Source organism: Cherax quadricarinatus, chromosome 46, assembly GCF_038502225.1.
Source record: "Cherax quadricarinatus isolate ZL_2023a chromosome 46, ASM3850222v1, whole genome shotgun sequence".
Classification (NCBI taxonomy): domain Eukaryota; kingdom Metazoa; phylum Arthropoda; class Malacostraca; order Decapoda; family Parastacidae; genus Cherax; species Cherax quadricarinatus.
The window spans coordinates 21,862,263-21,888,872 of record NC_091337.1 but is presented as its reverse complement, the minus strand read 5'-3'; positions in this window follow the sequence as shown (position 1 = coordinate 21,888,872).

The window sequence follows — 26,610 nt, the reverse complement described above, 5'->3', positions numbered from 1 at the left end:
CATATATAAATACATATATATATACATATATATATACATATATAAATACATATATATATACATATATAAATATATATATACATATATAAATACATATATATATATATATACATATATAAATACATATATATATATATACATATATAAATACATATATATTTACATATATAAATACATATATATATAAATTCAATGAGAAAGCCCAACTCGCCTCTTATCTCTTAACAGGACAAATACAAATCTTCATCAGGACAATTACACCTTCAACAACAGGACTGAGCATCAGCAATACAGAACAACTTCACACCTGCAGCACAGGACAACTGTACACCTGTAACACAGACCAACTGTACACCTGTAACACAGACCAACTGTACACCTGTAACACAGACCAACTGTACACCTGTAACACAGAACAACTGCACACCTGCAACACAGACCAACTGTACACCTGTAACACAGACCAACTGTACACCTGTAACACAGACCAACTGTACACCTGTAACACAGAACAACTGCACACCTGCAGCACAGGACAACTGCACACCTGCAACACAGACCAACTGTACACCTGTAACACAGACCAACTGTACACCTGTAACACAGAACAACTGCACACCTGCAACACAGAACAACTTCACACCTGCAACACAGACCAACTGTACACCTGCAACACAGATCAACTGTACACCTGTAACACAGAACAACTGCACACCTGCAACACAGAACAACTTCACACCTGCAACACAGACCAACTGTACACCTGTAACACAGATCAACTGTACACCTGTAACACAGAACAACTGCACACCTGCAACACAGAACAACTGCACACCTGCAACAAAGACCAACTGTACACCTGCAACACAGAACAACTTCACACCTGCAACCCAGAATAACTGCACACCTGCAACGCAGAACAACTTCACACCTGCAACCCAGAATAACTGCACACCTGTAACACAGAACAACTTCACACCTGCAACCCAGAATAACTGCACACCTGCAACACAGAACAACTGCACACCTGCAACACAGAACAACTGTACACCTGCAACACAGAACAACTGTACACCTGCAACACAGACCAACTGTACACCTGCAACACAGAACAACTGCACACTTGCAACACAGAACAACTTCACACCTGCAACACAGAACAACTGCACACCTGCAACACAGAACAACTGTACACTTGCAACACAGAACAACTCTACACCTGCAACACAGGACAACTGCATACCTGCATCAGCAGAACAACTAAACACACGCAAAAGTAAGACAATTACACACCTGTAGCACTAGGACAACTGCACACCTGCAGCAGCACGACTATACACCTGCAGAAACACAACTATACACGTGCAGAGGCATAAATACAAAGTTGCATCAGCAACACAACTGCTCAATAGCAGTAGCATAACTACACATCTGCAGCAGCATAAATACACACCTGTAGCAGCAGCAGCACAACTACACACCTGCAGCAGCAAGACAACTAAACACCTGCAGCAGCAAGACAACTACACACCTGCAGCAGCACAACTGCACACCTGCCATAGCATAAATGCACACCTGCACCAACACGACTACGCACCTTCAGCAGCACAACTATACACGTGCAGAAGCATAAATAGAAACTTGCACCAGCACAACTTCACACCTGCAACAGCATAACTACACACCTGTAGCAGCATAAGAACACATCAGCACCAGCACAACTACACACCAGTACCAGAACAAATATACACCTGCACCAGAACACCTACATACCTGCCCAGCACAACTACACACCTGCACCAGAACAACTGCACACCTTTACAAGCACAACTATACACCTGCATTAGAACAACTATATACCTGCACCAGCACAACTACACACCTGCATCAGAACAACTACACACCTGCACCAGCACAATTACATACCTACACCACCACAACTACACGCCTGTACCAGCACAACTACACAGTTTCATAACTACACACCTTCACCACCACAACTACAAACCCGTACCAGCACAACTACACACCTGCACCAGCACAACTGGTTGCTATAGTAACCTTGCAGGGCTCGTGAGTATAAATAGATACCACCTACACGAAGAGTGGAATGCAGAAGAGCGGGAGGAAGAAGAGAAGGAGGAGGAGGAAGAGTGAAACGAGAAGATGGAGAAGAGTGGGAGGAGGAGGACGAAGACGACGAGGATCGGGAGGGAAGAGAGAGATGGTGGAATAGGAAGAGGAAGAGTATGAAAAGGATTAGGGGAGAGAGGAGGAGGAGGAAGAGGAAGCGTGGGCGTGAGATGGAAGGAATTTAAAATGAAAGGGAAATAGCTACTAATGAAAGAATGGAGAGACGGGGAAGAAACAAAAGGAAGAGACGGGAGAAGGAACAGGAAGAAGGAAGAGACGATGATGAACAGTGGGAAGGAAGAGACGATAGAAGAGCAGACGGAAGAAATGGGGGAAGAAAATAGGGAAGGAAAAGACGGGGAAGAACAGAGGGTAGGAAGAGACAGCGGAAAGAAGAGATATGAGAGAAAACAAAGAGGATGACGAGACGGGGAAGAAACAGAAAGATAAAACAGTGGAAGGAACAGATTGAAGGAAGAGACGGGAAAGAGTAAAACGGGGAAAAAACATAAGGATTGAACAGAGAAGGGAGGAACAGGGAGAAGCAACAGAGGGAACGGAGAGACAAGGAATGAGACGAAAAACGAACAAAGGGAAGGAAGAGAAGAGGAAAAACAGGAGGGAAGCAACGAAGAAGGAAAGGACAGAGAAAGGAAAAGAAATGAGAAGGAAGAAAGGGATGGAAGAGACAGGGGAAACAGCAAGAGACGGGGCTGTCGCCGTCAGAAAGACAGTGTAAATATATCTAAACAAACTTCAATTTTACATAGAGCTCTGCCAGTCAGATTTTATATAGTGCACCGCTAGTCAAATTCTATATATAGTGCATCGCTGCTCAAATTTTCCAGGAAAAGCGCAAAATTTGCCCACGTCTCCCTCTGAATATAAATAAGCAAGAGGTTTTATTAGAGAACCCAGAAGAGTTTGGGATATTTTCTTTAAAATGGAGCCCTAATTTGGGAAGAACCCATGGGTTGAAATAATTACAGATCAATCATCATAGTCTCTATATTACTTAAGTGTATCATGGAATTTCATAGTATGTCAGACTAGCATACTTGATAACTTTCCCTACAAGTGTGAATGGTCACTTTACTTAAAGCACAAATGACTTAGGAAACTAAATTGGCGTAGAAGTTAGAGAGTAAAGCAACAATTCACAACAGTCTTCCGTCACCACATAATCTTAAACAAAAATCACCCCTTCGGTGTAGCAAGATAAAATCCTCTAGCTCTTGGAAGTTACCGCAGTCATATTAGCCAATCAAACAGCTGCAGATACGGGCTTGTAACAATGAAGTTAATTATCCAATCAGGGACGTAGTATGCTCTGCCCTGGCCTATAGAGTAATTAGCAGAACGACCAATGCCAGCAGGCTGCAGGCTTCATTGTGTCATCGATCTCTGGAACAATTTCAACAGCTTTAATTCTCAGCATTTGTTAACGTGAAAACTGATTACCCTTTGTTGTGATGCGATTACAGGAATGACGACAAGTGCACATAAATTAAAAGGTCAATTACAGTACAGGAAACTCATCAGAGTCTCATTTGGGACTAACACGGTTCATTAATCATAAAATTTGGTTTTGTGTTGTCTTCTCTATGACATACACAATATTAAGTGAAATATCTCACAACTTTTGCACTTAAATAGAGGATACTCTTATAATTTCTGTGAATCTTTCGAAGCTGAATATCTAATTTGTGATAATACTTGAACATTTTGTTAAATATTTATAACACAAATAATTGCCAAAAAAAACTTGATGGATTATTATCGAAGAGTAGCGTCAACCCAGCATGAGTGTTATAACACGGGAGTGATTTAAGTTGTAATGGTAGGGCTTAGTGGATTAAGATGTAATAGTAGGGGTTAGTGGCTTAAGTTGTAATAGTAGGGGGTTAGTCTAAAATTAACATTGTAGATGATGCAGTAAGTTAGTGTCTGTTAGAAAAGTCGTAGACAGAGCTTGCATCGAAGGTGGAACTTTCAATAAGGAGGGCAGTTAGACTGTGTCAGAGCCTTGAAGTTGAGGGCTATAGATAGGATAATCTATTAATATACGGCTAATTGTTAGAGCTGCCTAGTAGTCCATAGAGAAACACTAAACTTTTTCACTACTGTATCCATGAGTCCTGTGGTCTATTCTAAACGTGTCACGACGGTTACCCATGTACAGAGGCTATTGAAAGATTGCCATGAGCCTAATAGTGATTTGATAAAAAAATTTGTTTTCCTCCAGTTCAGATTAACGGCGTTACCAGCGGTTCGGATTTTTTGAGGCGGTACTGGAAAATAATCCAAAATAGGGAATCCCTGTGGGATACTGGGAGATCGTGAATAGCGGACCGAGCGTCTGAATCTGTGCTCTCGTTGCACTGAACGTTAGTGTGCCCAGTGAAGCAGCAAAACAAAAGACTTCTTTGTGCATTCCAGAGATTCAACTCAACTCACTATTGTTGAATATGATGTACGATGGTATTTGGGAAATCATGTTTCTTTATGGATTGTAGTGTTTCTGAGAGACTGAAATTACGGCAAAAGAGATCAACAGTATAGTATATAACAATGAACATTGCATATACAGGTAACTACCCTAACAGTGTGGCCTACTCGGGTAAATGTTCATGAATTACCCTGCCTGGAAAAAAAAGTCATGTTTTCTAACCCCATACGAGGCTTTGGAATTGTTGTTGCACACCACCATAGCATGGGAATGGGATTAAAAGAGGTTCAAGGAAAAGAAAGAGTGAGTTCATAACAGATATATTAGCCTTTTGAGTTGAAAGGGAAAGCAACGAACATGAATCTTTGGAAATTCCCAAGAAGGGAAGGAAGTGTACAGTATAGGGTGAAAATAAAGTGAGTGAACCAAATTAAGAGACATTGACAAAGTACGAATGTGTCGATTAAAGGGCCGAAATAAATGGGGAGACGATTAAATGAATTAATCTTACTAACTGTGATATTTCTGTAAATATGAGGATCGTGAAAGGCTTGGGAAGCGAAGAATTAAAATATGTAACTGATTTTAAGTAATTTTAAATAAATTTAAACTGATCTATGACATATTTAGGGAAATTTGGCTAAATAATTGCCTTAGGTTAAGTTAGGTTAGGTGAGATTTCTAAGTTAGGTTTGTAGATGAATGGTTCAGAGAACCGACATGTTGTTGAATTAGACAATAAGTTAGGTTTGCTTATTAGGTACAACACACACACACACACACACACACACACACACACACACACACACACACACACACACACACACACACACATACAATGCGTAGAATTCAAAAGAAAAATCAACAGAAGCACATTCTACAAGTTTCAGAAGGGGACTCGCCCAGGTTTCTGTTTAATCATAGAAACAAAGACGTGCTGCGGGTCCACATGCCCATGCTAGGGGCAAGTTCATGTCATAAACACAAGTTACAACTCTATCCTCTAAGCAAGATACGATATTTTATGAATATTTTTTCCGGAACGAACAGTTCCCTATTAATATTATTTACAGATTTCGTTCCGCCAGTGAGGCTTCGTCGCTTAAATTAAAATATATTGTATGGATCACATTGTAGCGTTCATTACATATATATATATATATATATATATATATATATATATATATATATATATATATATATATATATATATATATATATATATATATATATATATATATATATATATAAAAGAGGAAGAGTTTTTGGAAACATTGTATGGTAAAACCCTATTTAGTGTAGTGAATATAATGATGTGGAAAGACTTTGTCTGGAGTAACGCTGGAACTAGTTTTTGGAATACCATGAATTTTTTGGGGGCAGAGCAGGAGGCTCATAAATGATATTTAGATTTATTTACTCATAAATATGTATACAAAAAGGAGTTCAAAGTTGAATTCATTAAATATAATGAATGTTAAATGTACACCATTCTAAATTTTATGACCTACATAATTCACCTAAACCGAGTTAACTACTTAAACCTGTTTTATCCTCGAGGTTTTAGCACTACACATAATAATTATAATAAACTTTAAATAAAATTAATGGAGATACGTTGGTTTACATTTCGACTTTCAGATACAACTTACATGAAGTCTCTCGGCGAATTATAACAAAATGAGAGTAGATAACGTGACAACACTCATGACAAGTGTGTGTGTGTGTGTATGTGTGTGTGTGTGTGTGTGTGTGTGTGTGTGTGTGTGTGTGTGTGTGTGTGTGTGTGTGTGTGTGTGTGTGTGTGTGTGTGTGTGTGTGTGTGTGTGTGTGTGTGTGTGTGTGTGTGTGTGTGTGTGTGGTGACCTGTACTTAACTCTGTGAAGAAGTGTCTTGTTTGCTCCCGTGGACTGAACCAAGATGCCCTCCATCGAGCAACTTTACCAGCAACTTAAGGAAGAATTGAGAGCAGCGAAGATGGAGATACGGCGATTGACCGAGGAAAACAAGAGGATTCGTAGTAGTCCTCCTGTTTCGAGTCCTCAGGTCAAGAAGGGATCGTGGTCAGTGGCTGGACAGCAGGGGACGACGAAGTTGACGATCAAGAAGACGAATGGAAAGCCAGAAACGATGAAGAAGAAAGAGACTGCTGTGGAAACTCCCGTGGAAACCTCCAACGCATTCTCGGTGCTACCCGACGAATGTGAGTCTACTACTGGGATCGTCACGACGAACGACAACAAGGAAGGTAAGAATATTGTTGTTGTTGGGGATAGCCAGGTTAGATACATGGATAGGGCATTCTGCTTGAAGGACAGGAGTAGGAGACAAAGGGTATGCTTTCCTGGGGCTAGGATGGAGGACATTGTTAGCCGGCTTGACAACATCATGAACGGTAATGGGATCAATCCTATTATTTGCCTCAGTGCTGGAGGCAATGATGTAGGCAAGCGTAGAAGTGAGGATTTAGTTAGAAAGTTCAGGACAGCTATAGACATGATTAGGAAGAAGGGGGGGCGCCCTGTTATATGTGGCATTTTGCCAAGAAGAGGTGTTGGTAATGAATGGTTGTCCAGAGCAATTGGTATTAATTGGTGGCTGGATAAACACTGTAAGGATAATGCAGTACCATTCATTGACAACTGGGACAACTTCTATGGCCGAAATGACATGTATGCCAGGGATGGGGTTCACTTATCCAGGGCAGGTGTGGGTTTTCTTGCTAACTCAGTTGAGGGGGTTGTTAGGACTTTAAACTAGGATTAGTTAGAGGTATGGGTTTAGAAATGATTAATAATGAGTATGGATATATTGACTTATGCTCTGATATTAAGAATCTTAATAGTAACTGTCATGGAGTAACTCTGGGTAATGATAATTTCAGAAATTGTGTAAAAACAAAGATGAATAGGAAAAATGTGCAGAAGAAAAAACATATGATGGTATTTTATGCTAACAGTCGAAGTGCAAGAAATAAAATTAATGAACTACGTTTGGTAGCATGTGCTGGGAACTTTGATATCGTTGCATTAACTGAAACGTGGTATGATTTAAAGAGTCGGGATATGACTGCTGAGTGTAATATTCAGGGATTTAAGTTGTTCAATGTGGATAGATGTAATGGGAAGGGGGGAGGAGTTGCATTGTATGTTCGAGAAAATATTAATTGTTGCATAAAAACAGGTATGAAAATAGATGGAGCAGTAACAGAGTCTGTTTGGGTAGAGTTCGTGGAGGGTCAAGAAAAACTAATTCTAGGTGTAATATACCGATCTCCAGGCTTGGATCTGCTGTTAGTAGCATATTGCTAGAAGGCGTTTTTAGCATTAAAGATTGTTACAGTAGCCAATATTAGCCTAAGTAAGAGCGTTGAAGGCATCTAAGCACTTGTTTAGTTGAAATTTCTTTAATAGTAGAATATTTAATGAATTTATCTACAAGTGTATGGATGTGAAGAAATGGATATAATGAATAGTTAATGACAGACAGCAGTTTGAATATATTTTATATTAATAGTTTATTTTATTAATTACATTTTACAATGTAAATAGATTTAAGTAATTGCTTTCTAAATGTTTAATTACAATGACATTGATTATATTCTTATGGTTTCAGGTTGTTATGAACCAGACATTTAAACAGCAGTCTGGATTGATTGTTTCAAGTTTTTAGAATGAATGGTTTAGTGAATATTGCAAGTATTTAGCGCCATGCCATTATTAATGGGTTGTGGGTGGCAATATGGTTTTTTATAATGCAAAATCCAGTTAGTCCACTCCACTAAATTAGAGCATAACTTGATAAATGAATCTCAGCATGGATTCACGAGAGGTCGTTCCTGCCTGACAAACTTACTGACGTTCTTCAATAGAACATTTGAGGCAGTTGACAGTGATAAGGAATATGATATTGTTTATTTGGATTTTAGTAAAGCCTTCGACAGAGTACATAAGAACATAAGAACATAAGAATGTAGGAACACTGCAGAAGGCCTAGTGGCCCATACGAGGCAGGTCCTTTACAATTCATCCCACTAACAAACATTTGATCTACCCAATTTTCAATGCTACCCAAGAAATAAGCTCTGATGTGCAAGTCCCACTCAAATCCAACCCATCCCACTCATGTATTTATCCAACCTAAATTTGAAACTACCCAAAGTCCTAGCCTCAATAACCCAACTACGTAGACTGTTCCACTCATCTACTACCCTATTTCCAAACCAATACTTTCCTATGTCCTTTCTAAATCTAAACTTATCTAATTTAAATCCATTACTGCGGGTTCTCTCTTGGAGAGATATTCTCAAGACCTTGTTAATATCCCCTTTATTAATACCTATCTTCCACTTATACACTTCGATCAGGTCTCCCCTCATTCTTCGTCTAACAAGTGAATGTAACTTAAGAGTCTTCAATCTTTCTTCATAAGGAAGATTTCTAATGCTATGTATTAATTTAGTCATCCTACGCTGAATGTTTTCTAACGAATTTATGTCCATTCTGTAATATGGAGACCAGAATTGAACTGCATAATCTAGGTGAGGCCTTACTAATGATGTATAAAGCTGCAGTATGACCTCTGGACTTCTGTTGCTTACACTTCTTGATATAAATCCCAGTAATCTATTTGCCTTATTACGTACGCTTAGGCATTGCTGTCTTGGTTTAAGGTTGCTGCTTACCATAAGAGACTCTTAAGAAAAGTGGCAGCTCATGGTATAGGAGGTAAAGTTCTAGCATGGATTGAGGCATGGCTTACCAATAGAAAGCAGAGAGTTACCATTAATGGAGTGAAATCTGAATGGGGATTAGTCACTAGTGGCGTTCCACAAGGATCAGTTTTAGGCCCACTCTTGTTCATAATTTACATTAATGACCTTGATGAAGGGATTACTAGTGACATGAGTAAGTTTGCTGATGATACAAAGATAGGCCGTATAATTCACTCTGAGGAGGATATCAATGAACTCCAGGACGATTTGAACAAATTAATGTCTTGGTCTGAAAAATGGCAGATGAAGTTTAATGTGGATAAGTGTAAAGTACTTGCCCTTGGTAATGAAAATAACCCTCACAAGTGCAACTAATGTGACATTTATTGTGGCAACGTTTCGCTCTCCAGGAGCTTTATCAAAGCTCCTGGAGAGCGAAACGTTGCCACAATAAATGTCACATTAGTTGCACTTGTGTCCTTTTACTTTACATATTGTCGGTAATTCTACCAACTTTATTACAAAATAACCCTCGAAGCTATAATCTAGGTGAAGTAGAGCTTGGTCATACAGAATGTGAAAAAGACTTGGGAGTCATGGTAAGCAGAAATCTAAAGCCAAGACAGCAGTGCCTTAGTGTGCGCAACAAGGCCAACAGATTACTTGGATTTATCTCAAGAAGTATAAGTAACAGAAGTCCAAAAGTTATTTTACAGCTCTATACATCACTAGTGAGGCCTCATTTCGATTATGCTGCTCAGTTTTGGTCCCCTTACCACAGGATGGACATAGACTCATTACAGAACATTCAGAGAAGAATGACTAAAATGATTTACTGTGTAAGGAACCTCCCGTATGAAGATTGACTTAAAGCCTTAAATCTCCACGGCAGCATCATGGGGTCTTGTTACAAAGAATTCTTCAACACTTGTTCAACCTTTGGACGAAGACCTACTTCGACTAGTGGATGGTACCACTATGACCCCGCCTCCATCTGCTTCACGTCACCTCACTACAGTATATAAGCCACGTCTACGGCCCTATGCTGTACATTCTACAAGATTGATGGACTGAACACATCGACTCCAGGTTGAGGGACTGATTACCTCATTCTCCTCCTCTCCTTACGCCTTCCTCTTTGTATTGGACTGATGAAGCCACTGTGTGGCGAAACGTTTCCTGAATAAAGATTCCCATATGCTGCATAAGTGTCTCAATCTTCAACTTGTCGGTTTTTCAAACCATTCATCACAAACCATTCATCACATCTCTGGAGAGGCGTAGAATGAGGGGAGATATCATTGAAGTGTATAAGTGGATGACGGGCATAAACAAGGGAGACATTAATAAAGTACTGAGGGTGTCGAACCAGGTAAGAACCAGGAATAACGGATTTAAGTTGGATAAATTTAGATTTAGAAAGGACATAGGTAAGTACTGGTTTTCTAACAGAGTTGTAGATGCGTGGAACAGTCTTCCCAGTGGGGTGATAGAGGCTAGGACCTTGGGTAGCTTTAAGAAGAGACTGGACAAATATATGAGTGGGAGGGGCTGGGTTTGATTGGTGTTAAGGGGTACGGGAGTTATTTCTTGAGTAGCTTTAGGTAGATGTCGTTTTGATAAGGACCTGCCTCGTATGGGCCAGTAGGCCTTCTGCAGTGTTCCTACATTCTTATGTTCTTATGTAAATATACCGAAGATAACTCTGCAGTGTTAGCGTTTGCAATGAAACATGTAGGTGAACAGTATTTAGATAAGGGTAAAGAGGATTTTGTGGCATTTATGGATTTTGAATAGGCGTATGATAGGGTGGATAGGAGGGCAATGTGGCACAACAGTAACACTAACCAACAGTGACACTGACCAACAGTGACACTAACCAACAGTGACACTAACCAACAGTGACACTGATCAACAGTGACACTAACCACCAGTGACACTAACCAACAGTAACATTAACCAACAGTGACACTGACCAACAGTGACACTAACCAACAGTGACACTGATCAACAGTGACACTAACCACCAGTGACACTAACCAACAGTGACACTAACCAACAGTGACACTAACCAACAGTGACACTGACCAACAGTGACACTAACCAACAGTGACACTGACCAACAGTGACACTGACCATCGCAAGAATAAAAAAAAACAAAATCATTTTATTTAGTTAATGTACACTGACAGGTGTCAAATTTTAAAAAGAATTTTCAATATGTATTTTAGAGTTACGGTGCAGAATATTCAGTGGCGACCAGGACAACGTGAACGATACTCTCACCTCTGTCAGTTTTACACTCAAGCAAGTCTATCTCACCTTTAATATATTGCCGTTGGATACTGTATATACGATAAACTTCAAAGTGTATATATATATATATATATATATATATATATATATATATATATATATATATATATATATATATATAAACACTGATCTCTGTCTGAAGGAGACTCGAACCTACGAACCTTGGAACAAGGTACGCAGTGCTTTACCAATCTACCCACACTGGACCAGTACCTTGGAGTCCAGCTTGCGCTAGACTTTTATCCAAGGCAGCCAGCTTTCAGGGAGAAGGCTTACAGCTTTTCATCTAATCCCCTGCATGCATCAGCCTTACTAGAGATATTAGCAATGCAAGGAATTCGCAAGAGCAGGCGAAATATACACAAACACTGATCTCTGGCTGATCTCTGCCTTGGATTAAAGTCTAGCGCAAGCTGGACTCCAAGGTATTGGTCCAGTGTGGGTAGATTGGTAAAGCACTGCGTACCTTGTTCCAAGGTTCGTAGGTTCGAGTCTCCTTCAGCCAGAGATCAGTGTTTGTGTATATTTCGCCGAATATGTAAAACTGGTGAATTAGCAAGAACTCATTTAAAATTAAGTACTTTCTAAAATTTTCTCTTATACTTTTAAAGATATATTTTTTTCATTAACGTTGATGTAAAAATTTATAATTTTGCACCAAAAGGAACTTAGAAAACTTACCTAACCTTATTATAACAAGAACAATTTATTTTAGCCTAACCCAACTAAACATATTTTAGATTTGTTTACAATAATTTAATACTGAATAAACACAGTGAAATATATTTTTTTCGTTAGGTTCAGAATGATTTTTGCGAAATTATTGCATACACAAATTTTCAGTTGTCCTATATGGCACGATGAGCGTTGCTATTTAAGCCAAGATCGCAAGTTCTGTCTATTCGGCACGACATATACATATATATATATATATATATATATATATATATATATATATATATATATATATATATATATATATATATATATATATATATATATATATATATATATATACATATATATTTAAACTCACAATGAGTCATGATAAACGACTGTCTCTTAAATAAATAACCAGAGGATGGACACGAACAATGGTCCTGGCAAGTAGCTGCCCCAAAGCTGTACCTCAGGGTTAAAAGCTTAAAAAAAGAAGATACACCAACATCTCTGTATCTTCTTTGACACAAGCCATCTGATGCAGTGAAAATACAAGCGAAAGTAAAGAGTACTGCATATTTTGACCTACTATCCAGGTCCGTTCATCAGAGCATAAGGTAAACAAGATCTAGGTAAAGAAAACTCAAGCCCAGAGTAGGCATAAATGATTTTCAGAACAATCAAAGCATCAGGTTTCCACTAGTCTTGTGAGATGTTAAAAGTGAGATGTTGACTTAGGGAGATTGAGGGAATATATACAAGCATAAGCTTAAAATCCTTGACTCGGTAATGAGTCCCTTACAAACAAGTGATGAGTATTCATGAAAATAACGTAGCCGGCTAGTTGGAGTTGGTGCAACCATTGCAAGGTGGAGGGGTGTTGCAACCATGGCAAGGTTGAGTTGGAGGTGCAAGTATGGAAAGGAGGAGTTAGTGGTGCAACCATGGCAACGAGGAGGTTGAGATGCAACCATGGCAAGGTGGGTTTGGTGCTCCAAGCATGGCAAAGGGGGGTTTGTTGCTGCAAACATTTCAAGGTGAGGTTGGTGCTGCAACCATGGCAAGGTGGGGTTGGTGGTACAACCATGGTAAGGTGGGGTTGGTGCTGTAACCATGGTAAGGTGGGGTTGGTGCTGCAACCATGGTAAGGCGGGGTTGGTGCTGCAACCATTCTAAAGTGGGGTTGGTGCAGCAACCATGGTAAGGTGGGGTAGGTGCTGCAACTGTGGAAAGATGGGGTTGGTGCTGCAACCATGGTAAGGTGGGGTTGGTGCTGCAACCATGGTAAGGTGGGGGTTGGTGCTGCAAGCATGGCAAGAAGGAGGGGAGTTGCATCCATGGCAAGGTGGAGATAGTGGAGCAGCCTTAGCAAGGTGTGGTTGGTGCTCCAACCATGGCAAGGTGGGGGTTCTTGCTGCAACCATGGCTAGGTGGGGTTGGTGCTGCAACCATGCAAAGGTGGGGTTGGTGCTGCAACATTGGCAAGGTGGGGTTGGTGCTGCAACCATGGTAAGGTGGAGATGGTGCTGCAACCATGGCAAGGTGGGGTTGGTGCTGCAACCATGGCAAGGTGGAGTTGATGCTGCAACCATGGCAAGGTGGGGTTTGTGTTGCAATCATGGTAAGGTGGGGTTGGTGCTGCAACCTTGGCAAGGTGGGGTTAGTGCTGCAACCATGGCAAGGTGGGGGTTATTGCTGCAGCCATGGCAAGGTGGGGTTAGTGCTGCAACCATGGGAAGGTGGGGTTGGTGCTGCAACCATGGCAAGGTGGGGGATGGTGTTGCAACCGTGACAAGGTGGGATTGGTGCTGCAACCGTGGTAAGGTGGGGATGGTGCTGCAACCTTGGTAAGGTGGGGGTTGGTGCTGCAAGCATGGCAAGAAGGAGGGGAGTTGCAACCATGGCAAGGTGGAGTTAGTGGAGTAGCCTTGGCAAGGTGTGGTTGGTGCTCCAACCATGGAAAGGTGGGGTTGGTGCTGCAACCATGGCAAGTTGGGGTTGGTGCTGCAACCATGGCAAGGTGGAGGATGGTGCTGCAACCATGACAAGGTGGGATTGGTGCTGCAACCATGGCAAAGTGAAGATGGTGCTGCAACCATGGCAAGGTGAGGTTGGTGCTGCAACCATTTTAAGGTGGGGTTGGTGCTGCAACCATGGCAAGGTGGGGGATAGTGCTGCAACCATGGCAAGGTGGGGTTGGTGCTACAACTATGGCAAGGTGGGTGAGGTGCTGCAACCATGGCAAGGTGGGGTTGGTGCTGCAACCATGGTAAGGTGGGGTTGGTGCTGCAACCATGGAAAGGTGGAGATGGTGCAGCAACCATGGCAAAGTGGGGTTGGTGCTGCAACCATGGCAAGGTGGGGGTTGTTCCTGCAGCCATGGCAAGGTGGGGTTGGTGCTGCAACCATGGTAAGGTGGAGATGGTGCAGCAACCATGGCAAAGTGGGGTTGGTGCTGCAACCATGGCAAGGTGGGGGTTGTTCCTGCAGCCATGGCAAGGTGGGGTTGGTGCTGCAACCATGGCAAGGTGGGATTGGTGCTTCAACCATGGCAAGGTGGGGTTGGTGCTGCAACCATGTCAAGGTGGGGATGGTGCTGCAACCATGGCAAGGTGGAGTTGGTGCTGCAACCATGGCAAGGTGGGGGGTGCTGCAACCATGGTAAGGTGGGGTTGGTGCCGCAACCATGGTAAGGTGGAGATGGTGCAGCAACCATGGCAAAGTGGGGTTGGTGCTGCAACCATGGCAAGGTGGGGGTTGTTCCTGCAGCCATGGCAAGGTGGGGTTGGTGCTGCAACCATGGCAAGGTGGGATTGGTGCTTCAACCATGGCAAGGTGGGGTTGGTGCTGCAACCATGTCAAGGTGGGGATGGTGCTGCAACCATGGCAAGGTGGAGTTGGTGCTGCAACCATGGCAAGGTGGGGGATGGTGCTGCAACCATGGTAAGGTGGGGTTGGTGCTGCAGCCATTGCAAGGTGGGGGTGTGCTGCAACCATGGCAAGGTGGGGTTGGTGCTGCAACTATGGTAAGGTGGGGTTGGTGCTGCAACCATGGCAAGGTGGGGGGTGCTGCAACCATGGCAAGGTGGGGGGTGGTTCTGCAACCATGGTAAGGTGGGGTTGGTGCTGCAACCATGTTAATGTGAGGATGGTGCTGCAGCCATGGCAAGGTGGGGTTGGTGCTGCAAATATGGTAAGATGGGGTGGTGCTGCAACCATGGCATAGTGGGGGGGGTGATGCTGCAACCATGGCAAGGTGGGGAGTGCTGCAACCATGGTAAGGTGGAGATGGTGCAGCAACCATGGCAAGGTGGGGTTGGTGCTGCAACAATGGCAAGGTGGAGTTGGTGCTGCAACCATGGCAAGGTGGGGGGGGGTGATGCTGCAATCATGGCAAGGTGGGGTTGGTGCTGCAACCATGGTAAGGTGGAGATGGTGCAGCAACCATGGCAAAGTGGGGTTGGTGCTGCAACCATGGCAAGGTGGGGGTTGTTGCTGCAGCCATGGCAAGGTGGGGTTGGTGCTGCAACCATGGCAAGGTGGGATTGGTGTTTCAACCATGGCAAGGTGGGGTTGGTGCTGCAACCATGGCAAGGTGGGGATGGTGCTGCAACCATGGCAAGGTGGAGTTGGTGCTGCAACCATGGCAAGGTGGGGGATGGTGCTGCAACCATGGTAAGGTGGGGTTGGTGCTGCAACCATGGTAAGGTGGGGTTGGTGCTGCAACCATGGAAAGGTGGTGGGTGCTGCAACCATGGCAAGGTGGAGGGATGGTGCTGCAACCAGGGTAAGGTGGGGTTGTTGCTGCAACCATGGCAAGGTGGAGGTGGTGCTGCAACCATGGCAAGGTGGGGTTGGTGCTACAAACATGGCACGGTGGGGGGTGGTGCTGCAACCATGAAAAAGTTGGGTTGTGCTGCAACCATGTAAAATGGGTTTTGGTGCGCAACCTTGGCAAAGTGGGGTGTGCTGAAACCATGAAGGTGGGGTTGGTTCACCCATGGCAGATGGGGATTGTTTCCCCCATGCAGGTTTGGATTGGTGCTGCAACCATGCGATGGTTTGGTGCGCAACCTTAAAGTGGGTAATTGCGCAACCGGGGTGGGTTGGTGCTGCAACCATGGAAAGGTGGGGTGGTGCCAACCATGGAAAAAGGGGGGGTTGTGCGAACCATGGAAAAGGTGCAAAAATTTTCCCAATGGGAATTTTTAAAAAACATGGCAAAGGGTGGGTGGTTTTTTAGCCCCTAAACCTTTTTGGTAAGGGGGGTTGGTTTTTTAAACCCTTGGTAGAGGTTATTTTTAACTCAGTGGTTGGTGAAACAGTTATTGTTACACAACATGGGGGGTTTAGGGTTATCTGCAAACAGGGTTTTGGAGGGGTTATCTTTCCAGGGTTTTTAGGAGGGTTAGTTACCAACTGGTAAAGGAGGTTATTGTTACCAACCTGGTAAATTATTTTTTTCTACACTTGGAGAAATTCCCTTGTTCCAAACAGTGGGTAACTTCCTCTGTTAAAAACCCTTTGGTTTTAAAAAAGGGGTTTCTTTTAAAACTTTTTTGAGAAATTCCCCTCTTTTAACAACATTTTTGGGGGAAGCAGCCCTTTAAAAAATTGTTTTTGGGGTGAAATTACTTTCCCTACATGGGGTGAAACAGTTACCTTGTTACACTAACATGTTGTGTGGTTACCTGTTTCCCTCCTGTTTTGTGTAAAACAGTTACCTTTTTCCCTAAATGTTTGTGAAAACAGTTACCTTTTCCCAAAACCCTTTGTTTGTTGAAACATTACCTTGTTACACTCATTTTGTGTTTGTGAACAGTTCCTGTTTAAAACATTGTGTTCTGACAGTTAATTTACACTAACCTGTGTTGTTAAAACAGTTCCTGTTACACAACATGTTTTTAAAAACAGTTACCTTGTTACCAAACCCATTGTTTTGAAGCAGTTACCTGTGTTACACTACCTGTTTGTTAAACAGTCCCTTTTACATAACACTGTGTTTTTTTCAAACATTCCTGTGTTACTTTTTTTTTCGACAACATTACCTGTGTTAAAAAACACTGTGTTTTTGAAAACAGTTCCTGTGTTACATAACACTGTGTTTTTTGAAACAGTTCCCTTTTACACTAACATGTTTTGGTCACAACAGTTACCGGTTTCAGTTACCTGTGTTACACTAACACTGTTGTAATGAGAGCAGTTACCTCTGTTACATTAACACTGTGTTGTGTTCATAGCAGTTACCTGTGTTACACTAACACTGTGTTGTGTCGACAACAGTTACCTGTGTTAAAATAACACTGTGTTGTGTCGACAACAGTTACCTGTGTTACAATAACACTGTGTTGTGTCGATAACAGTTACATGTGTTACACTAACACTGTTGTGTCGACAACAGTTACCTGTGTTACACTAACACTGTGTTGTGTCGACAACAGTTACCTGTGTTACACTAACACAGTGTTGTGTCGACAACAGTTACCTGTGTTACACTAACACTGTGTTGTGTCGACAACAGTTACCTGTGTTACACTAACACTGTGTTGTGTCGACAACAGTTACCTGTGTTACACTAACACTGTGTTGTGTCGACAACAGTTACCTGTGTTACACTAACACTGTGTTGTGTCGACAACAGTTACCTGTGTTACACTAACATTGTGTTGTGTCGACAACAGCTACCTGTGTTACACTAACACCGTATTGTGTCGACAACAGTTACCTGTGTTACACTAACACTGTGTTGTGTCGACAACAGTTACCTGTATTACACTAACACTGTGTTGTATCGACAACAGTTACCTGCCTTACACTAACACTGTGCTGTGTTGAGAAAAGTTACCTGTGTTACACTAACACTGTGTTGTGTCGACAACAGTTACCTGTGTTACACTAACACTGTGTTGTGTCGACAACAGTTACCTGTGTTACACTAACACTGTGTTGTGTCGACAACAGTTACCTGTGTTACACTAACACTGTGTTGTGTCGACAACAGTTACCTGTGTTACACTAACACTGTGTTGTGTTGACAACAGTTATCTGTGTTACACTAACACTGTTGTGTCGACAACAGTTACCTGTGTTACACTAACACTGTGTTGCGTCGACAAGAGTTACCTGTGTTATACTAACACTCTGTTGTGTCGACAACAGTTACCTGTGTTACACTAACACTGTGTTGTGTCGACAACAGCTACCTGTGTTACACTAACATTGTGCTGCGCGACAACAGTTACCTGTGTTACACTAACACTGTGTTGCGTCAACAACAGTTACCTGTGTTACACTAACACTGTGTTGTGTCGACAACAGTTACCTGTGTTACACTAACACTGTGTTGTGTCGACAACAGTTACCTGTGTTAAACTATCACTATTTTAAAGCAAAATAATTAAGTTAGAGAGAATAAAAGAAAAAAAACATTTGAAACCAATAAATCCTCATCGTAATCTTCAAAAAAAAAAAAAGCATAAAATATTAATAAGGTATTGAGCTAGCACTTACTACCCTCCACTTGATGATTGTATCTGGTATTGTTGGTAAGTGTACCTGGTATTACTAACGACTGTACCTGGTATTACTGACGACTGTACCTGGTACTATTGATGACTGGACCTTGTATTAATGACGACTGTACCTGATATTTTTGATGACTTTAACTGGTATTATTGAATAATATTCCTGGTGTTATTGATGACTGTACCTGGTATTATTGACAACTGTATCTGGTATTATTGAAACCTGTACCTACTATTATTGATGACTGTACCTGGTATTATTAACGACTGTACCTTGTATTACTGATAACTGTACTTGGTTTTATTGATGACTGTACCTGGTATTATTGATAACTATACCTGGTATTACTGATGACTGTGCCTGGCATTAGAAATGACTGTACCAGTCATTAGTGATGACTGTACCTGGTATTACTGATGACTGTATCTGGTATTAGTGAAGACTACCTGGTAATATTGATGACGGTACCTGGTATTACTGATGACTGTACCAGGTATTACTGATGACCGTACCTGGTATTAGTGAAGACTACCTAGTAATTTTGATGACGGTACCTGGTATTAGTGGTGACTGTACTTGATATTATTTATGACGGTCCTTGGAATTATTGATGATGGTGCCTGGTATTACTGATGACTCTGCCTAGTATTACAGATAACTGCACCTGGTATTACTAAGGACAGTACTTGGTATTATTGATGATTGTACCTTTTTTATTGATAAAGGTGCCTGGTATTACCGATAACTCTACCTTGTATTATTGAGGACAGTACTTAGTAATACACATGATTTTACCTTTTATTAATGATGACGGTGCCTGGTATTATTGATGACTGTACCTGGTATAATTAATGATTGTACCTGGTATTATTGATAATGCAACATAGGATTACCGATGACTGTCCCTGTTATTATTGATGACGTTACCGAATATTATTGATGACTCTACCTGATGTTAGTGATGACTACTTGATATTATTGATGACTCTACCTGATGTTAGTGATGACTCTACTTGGTATTATTGATGACTCTACTTAATATTATTTATAGAATCAATAATTGCCGAAGCAATTCGTAGCCATCTTGATAGGCACAGATTGATTAATGAATCTCAACACGGTTTTACAAAGGGGCGTTCCTGTCTTACGAATTTACTAACTTTTTCACCAAGGTGTTTGAGGAGGTAGATCATGATAATGAATATGATATTGTGTATATGGACTTCAGTAAGGCTTTCGAGAGAGTTCCACACCAGAGGCTATTGAGGAAACTTAAGGCACAAGGAATGGGAGGAGAAATTTTTTCCTGGGTAGAGGCATGGCTGACAAATAGGCAGCAGAGAGTTTGCATAAATGGGGAGAAATCAGAATGGGGGCACGTCACAAGTGGTGTTCCTCAGGGGTTAGTGCTGGGCCCGTTGTTGTTCACAATTTACATAAATGACATAGATGACGGAATAAATAGCGACATAAGCAAATTTGCTGATGACACTAAAATAGGCCGTCCAATTCATTCTAATGAGGACACTAGAGCACTCCAGGATGATTTGAATAGACTGATGCAATGGTCGGAGAAGTGGCAGATGCAGTTTAATATTGACAAATGCAAAGTTCTAAATGTTGGACAGGTAAATAACCATGCCACATATAAACTAAATAATGTAGATCTTAATACTACTGATTGCGAAAAGGATTTAGGAGTTCTGGTTAGCAGTAATTTAAAACCAAGACAACAGTGCATTAGTGTTCGCAATAAAGCTAACAGAATTCTTGGCTTCATATCTAGAAGTATAAATAATAGAAGTCCTCAGGTTGTTCTTCAACTCTTTATATCCTTGGTTAGGCCTCATTTAGACTATGCTGCTCAGTTCTGGTCACCGTATTACAGAATGGATATAAATGCTCTGGAAAACGTACAGAGGAGGATGACAAAGATGATCCCATGTATCAGAAATCTTCCCTATGAGGATAGACTGAGGGCTCTGAATCTGCACTCTCTCTAAAGGGGTAGAATTAGGGGGGATATGATCGAGGTGTATAAATGGAAAACAGGAATAAATAAAGGGGATGTAAATAGCGTGCTGAAAATTTCCAGCCAAGACAGGACTCGCAGCAATGGTTTCAAGGTGAAAAAATTCAGATTCAGGAAGGATATAGGAAAGCATTGGTTTGGTAATAGAGTTGTGGATGAGTGGAACAAACTCCCGAGTACAGTTATTGAGGCTAAAACGTTGTGTAGTTTTAAAAATAGGATAGATAAATACATGAGTGGGTGTGGGTGGGTGTGAGTTGGACCTGACTAGCTTGTGCTTCTGGGTCTGGTGCAGTGCTCCTTGAGTGGAGGTGACCAGGCTTGGTGGGTCATTAGGCTAATCCGGGGGGAGGTCAGTGGGCTAATCCGGGGGGGACATGGACCTGCTCTGCATGGGTCAGTAGGCCTGTTGCAGTGTTCCTTCTTTCTTATGTTCTTATGTTCTTATGATTCTACCTGATGTTACTGATAGCTGTACCTGATATTATTGATATTGATACCTGATAATATTGATGTTAAAAAATACCACAGGAGGAGACTGAACCCGTGGCGAGTGAGTAGTGTCATTACGATTTCGTGAGTATTGATGATGGTACACGCTATTAGTTATGACGATACATGATATTATTGATGATTCTACTTGGTATTATTGATTAATGTACCTGGAATTACTGATAACTGTTCCTGGAATTATTGATGACGTTACCTGGTTTTACTGATTAGGTACCTGATATTATTGATGACTGTGTCTTCTCTTACTGCTTACGGTACCTTTTATTATTGATGACTGTGCCTGGTATCATCATTGACTGAATCTGGTATGACTGATGATGGTACATGGTATTAACAAAGACTATAATAACACACACACACACACACCTTGTTATTGTCCTGATCTTGTTACCTGCGACCTGATGTCACCTGAGCGACCAGAGTGTTAGATGTTACCTGGCTTCACTCACTGAGTGACCAGAGTGTTAGATGTTACCTGGCTTCACTCACTGAGTGACCAGAGTGTTAGATGTTACCTGGCTTCACTCACTGAGTGACCAGAGTGTTAGATGTTACCTGGCTTCACTCACTGAGTGACCAGAGTGTTAGATGTTACCTGGCTTCACTCACTGAGTGACCAGAGTGTTAGATGTTACCTGGCTTCACTCACTGAGTGACCAGAGTGTTAGATGTTACCTGGCTTCACTCACTGAGTGACCAGAGTGTTAGATGTTACCTGGCTTCACTCACTGAGTGACCAGAGTGTTAGATGTTACCTGGCTTCACTCACTGAGTGACCAGAGTGTTAGATGTTACCTGGCTTCACTCACTGAGTGACCAGAGTGTTAGATGTTACCTGGCTTCACTCATTGAGTGACCAGAGTGTTAGATGTTACCTGGCTTCACTCACTGAGTGACCAGAGTGTTAGATGCCAAGTGGTGTCAGAGTCGACTTAGGAGTAAAGCATGTGCTGCTGCGGTAACAGGATCAGCATCGAAAATAACAGCAGCAGCTGCTGCTGCAACAACAGCAACTAAACAGCACCATTAGCAGAATTAGTAAAAGTGGCAGCATCAACAAAGGTAGCAACAAATGCAATTGCAAAAGTAACAGCAACAGCAGAATCAGTAACAGCATTGAATCCAGCAGAATCAGATGTAATAGCAAAAGTAACAGCTTCAACAAAGGCACCAGACGCAAGCAACAGCAGTAGCAACAGCAGTATTTGAAGCAGCAGCCGCGGCAGCAGAAGCAACAAGAGATTCTGGTGTAAAAGAATAGCAGAAGAACCCGAACAGTAGAAACAACAACAGCTCTTGCAGTAGTAGAAGCAGCAAAAACAGCAGAAGTAGTACAGCAACAAGAGCAGCGCCAAAAGCAGCAAAAACAAGAGCTTCAACAATGGCAGCAGATGCAAGCAACAGTAGTAGCAGCAGCAGCAGCAGCAGCAGAAACAGCACTAGCAAAGACATCAACTCTAACATCGACACCAACATCAGCAACATCACCACCACCACCACCACTAGCAACAAGTACCTGACTACAACAACATTCCAGTGGTAAACTTCCACAAGTTGCTGCCAAATACCTGTGGGATAAAGCAATCCTGTGCCAGGATTTTTGACAACCAGTGGAATGAGACCCAGGAGAGGCATGCACCACGCCAAGTGGCCTGAGAACTGGGCGAACCTTCAGCCAGGGCTAGAGTCCCTTTCTGGGCTGGAGTCCTTTTCTGGGCTGGAGTCCCTTTCAGGGCTGGAGCTCATGCTAAGGCCCTTGCCTCTGTATGAGTTTTTTTCAGACCACAGGTTCAGGTGTTTGGAGGTCCCACACACAATTTGTGTAACTCTCGTCTCGTGGTTTCTGGAATGGTAACTCACCATGTTTCCTAATATGGACAAGAGCCTTTCAAAGGGCTTTAAAAGGGCTCTTGTTTCAAGGAACGGGAGCTACCATTCCACCCTATAAATCAAACCTCTTTTCCTATATCCCAGGCACTGTATGACCCATACTGACTAATTCCATTAAATATATCTTACATCAATTTAAATATATATATATATATATATATATATATATATATATATATATATATATATATATATATATATATATATATATATATATGTATATATATACATATATATATATATATATATATATATATATATATATATATATATATATATATATATATATATATATATATATATATATATATATATATATATATATATATATATATATATATATATATATATATATATATATACATATATATATATATATATATATATATATATATATATATATATATATATATATATATATATATATATATATATATATATATATATATATATACATATATATATATATATATACATATATATATATATATATATAAATATATATATACATATATATATATATATAAATATATATATACATATATATATATATATATATATAAATATATATATACATATATATATATATATATATATATATATATATAGGTAGTAGGTTGGTAGACAGCAACCACCCAGGGAAGTACTACCGTCCTGCCAGATGACTGTGAAACAAAAACCTGTAACTGTTTTGCATGATGGTAGGATTGCTGGTTTCTTTTTCTGTCTCATAAACACGCTAAGATAACAGGGATATCTTGCTACTCCTACTTACACTTTGGTCACACTTCACAGACACGCACATGCATATATATATATACATACATCTAGGTTTTTCTCCTTTTTCTAAATAGCTCTTGTTCTTTTTTATTTCTTCTATTGTCCATGGGGAAGTGGAAAAGAATCTTTCCTCCGTAAGCCATGCGTGTCGTATGAGGCGACTAAAATGCCGGGAGCAATGGGCTAGTAACCCCTTCTCCTGTATACAATTACTAAAAAAGAGAAGAAGAAAAACTTTATAAAACTGGGTTGCTTAAATGTGCGTGGATGTAGTGCGGATGACAAGAAACAGATGATTGCTGATGTTATGAATGAAAAGAAGTTGGATGTCCTGGCCCTAAGCGAAACAAAGCTGAAGGGGGTAGGAGAGTTTCAGTGAGGGGAGATAAATGGGATTAAATCTGGAGTATCTGAGAGAGTTAGAGCAAAGGAAGGGGTAGCAGTAATGTTAAATGATCAGTTATGGAAGGAGAAAAGAGAATATGAATGTGTAAATTCAAGAATTATGTGGATTAAAGTAAAGGTTGGATGCGAGAAGTGGGTCATAATAAGCGTGTATGCACCTGGAGAAGAGAGGAATGCAGAGGAGAGAGAGAGATTTTGGGAGATGTTAAGTGAATGTATAGGAGCCTTTGAACCAAGTGAGAGAGTAATTGTGGTAGGGGACTTGAATGCTAAAGTAGGAGAAACTTTTAGAGAGGGTGTGGTAGGTAAGTTTGGGGTGCCAGGTGTAAATGATAATGGGAGCCCTTTGATTGAACTTTGTATAGAAAGGGGTTTAGTTATAGGTAATACATATTTTAAGAAAAAGAGGATAAATAAGTATACACGATATGATGTAGGGCGAAATGACAGTAGTTTGTTGGATTATGTATTGGTAGATAAAAGACTGTTGAGTAGACTTCAGGATGTACATGTTTATAGAGGGGCCACAGATATATCAGATCACTTTCTAGTTGTAGCTACACTGAGAGTAAAAGGTAGATGGGATACAAGGAGAATAGAAGCATCAGGGAAGAGAGAGGTGAAGGTTTATAAACTAAAAGAGGAGGCAGTTAGGGTAAGATATAAACAGCTATTGGAGGATAGATGGGCTAATGAGAGCATAGGCAATGGGGTCGAAGAGGTATGGGGTAGGTTTAAAAATGTAGTGTTAGTGTGTTCAGCAGAAGTTTGTGGTTACAGGAAAGTGGGTGCAGGAGGGAAGAGGAGCGATTGGTGGAATGATGATGTAAAGAGAGTAGTAAGGGAGAAAAAGTTAGCATATGAGAAGTTTTTACAAAGTAGAAGTGATGCAAGGAGGGAAGAGTATATGGAGAAAAAGAGAGAAGTTAAGAGAGTGGTGAAGCAATGTAAAAAGAGAGCAAATGAGAGAGTGGGTGAGATGTTATCAACAAATTTTGTTGAAAATAAGAAAAAGTTTTGGAGTGAGATTAACAAGTTAAGAAAGCCTAGAGAACAAATGGATTTGTCAGTTAAAAATAGGAGAGGAGAGTTATTAAATGGAGAGGTAGAGGTATTGGGAAGATGGAAGGAATATTTTGAGGAATTGTTAAATGTTGATGAAGATAGGGAAGCTGTGATTTCGTGTATAGGGCAAGGAGGAATAACATCTTGTAGGAGTGAGGAAGAGCCAGTTGTGAGTGTGGGGGAAGTTCGTGAGGCAGTAGGTAAAATGAAAGGGGGTAAGGCAGCCGGGATTGATGGGATAAAGATAGAAATGTTAAAAGCAGGTGGGGATATAGTTTTGGAGTGGTTGGTGCAATTATTTAATAAATGTATGGAAGAGGGTAAGGTACCTAGGGATTGGCAGAGAGCATGCATAGTTCCTTTGTATAAAGGCAAAGGGGATAAAAGAGAGTGCAAAAATTATAGGGGGATAAGTCTGTTGAGTGTACCTGGTAAAGTGTATGGTAGAGTTATAATTGAAAGAATTAAGAGTAAGACGGAGAATAGGATAGCAGATGAACAAGGAGGCTTTAGGAAAGGTAGGGGGTGTGTGGACCAGGTGTTTACAGTGAAACATATAAGTGAACAGTATTTAGATAAGGCTAAAGAGGTCTTTGTGGCATTTATGGATTTGGAAAAGGCGTATGACAGGGTGGATAGGGGGGCAATGTGGCAGATGTTGCAAGTGTATGGTGTAGGAGGTAGGTTACTGAAAGCAGTGAAGAGTTTTTACGAGGATAGTGAGGCTCAAATTAGAGTATGTAGGAAAGAGGGAAATTTTTTCCCAGTAAAAGTAGGCCTTAGACAAGGATGTGTGATGTCACCGTGGTTGTTTAATATATTTATAGATGGGGTTGTAAGAGAAGTAAATGCGAGGGTCTTGGCAAGAGGCGTGGAGTTAAAAGATAAAGAATCACACACAAAGTGGGAGTTGTCACAGCTGCTCTTTGCCGATGACACTGTGCTCTTGGGAGATTCTGAAGAGAAGTTGCAGAGATTGGTGGATGAATTTGGTAGGGTGTGCAAAAGAAGAAAATTAAAGGTGAATACAGGAAAGAGTAAGGTTATGAGGATAACAAAAAGATTAGGTGATGAAAGATTGAATATCAGATTGGAGGGAGAGAGTATGGAGGAGGTGAACGTATTCAG